Genomic DNA, 1,264 nt, shown 5'->3' on the forward strand with positions numbered 1-1,264 from the left:
ATTGCACTTACTTGCAAAACTTTAAGTAATGCAGGAAAGACTATGGTTTGACTGTTATTGCTCTTGTTATCAACAACACTCTTCCGATTGGGGGAACTGGGGGAGGGAGGGTTGAGAGAGGAAAAGCGTCCTTTGAGTGAAGTTCAGAATGCTTGGGGAAATGACTTGCAAGTTGAGTGAGCAAGCACCCAAGTCTGCCTTGGAGAGCCTGGGGGATCTGAGGACACCAGGAGAACGCCAGCGGGTGGTGCTCACAGGGAGCAGGGTGCAGGGCTGCTAGGCCAGTAGGTCATAGCTTTGAATATGTGAGAGCACAGGGAAAGCAACACTGCAGTGCTACTGTGGGGGTGGGCTGGGGGTGGGAAGCAGTCAAAAACTTTGTCTTTCCCATCTGGTGCGCCTCAACTGCCCCCAGCTCTCTCATTTTCCACTTTAAAATGGCCTCATTGTTCATTATAATTTAATCTCACCAAATAAAAGACGTCGAGGAGGCGGTGAATGAATCATTATTCCACAGCATATTTTTCTTCTTTGATGTTCATAAAATAACCTCTTTGGGGTACCAACTCTTGGAAGCAGCAGGCACGAAGACCAGCAAGATGGTGGTCACTTACCTGTGGTCTATAGAGTAACCAAAGGAATGGAAAGTAATGGAAGGTATTGAATGATGGCAAACCCTTAACCCTGGATTATAGAATGTCAAAGAAGGAGGGGAGTGTGTGTGTGTGTGTGTGTGTGTGTGTGTGTGTGTGTGTGTGTGTTAGGTCAGGGAGCAGTGAGAAGAAAGACTAGTGGTAACATCAGAGCATCATTAGCCAATGAGTCTTGGGCATTTCAGTGGTGTAGAGGAGAGGATGTTGTGTACATCAAAACCACAAGAGTCAACACTATTGTAAACATGTGAAACAAACTAGTGCAAGTAAGTTAATTTTTTAAAAGAAAGAGTTTGCTAAAGTGATGGGGAGTGCATAAAGGTGGGGGGGATGGAAGACACCTGGAGTCATTGATAGAGGGATATAGATACTGGTATTGAGTTCGGAGTTGGATCATTAAATGCCCAAAATTCTGTTTATCAACAGCTTTGTAAATCACAGTGTCTAACCAAACAAGCAAAGAGATGGCAGTCAAAGCAGCAAGAACTTAGAGGCCCAGGTCGGGCATGGCTAAGGCCCAGTGTGGGGCAGGGGTGACTGAGGAGTCTGGCTTTAGCCTCTAAGTTTGTGTGGACGGTGAAATGAAGTTCAGAGTTTCTGCAGGAAAAGTC

This window comes from Sorex araneus, chromosome 1 (assembly GCF_027595985.1).
Source record: "Sorex araneus isolate mSorAra2 chromosome 1, mSorAra2.pri, whole genome shotgun sequence".
NCBI classification, from domain to species: Eukaryota; Metazoa; Chordata; class Mammalia; order Eulipotyphla; family Soricidae; genus Sorex; species Sorex araneus.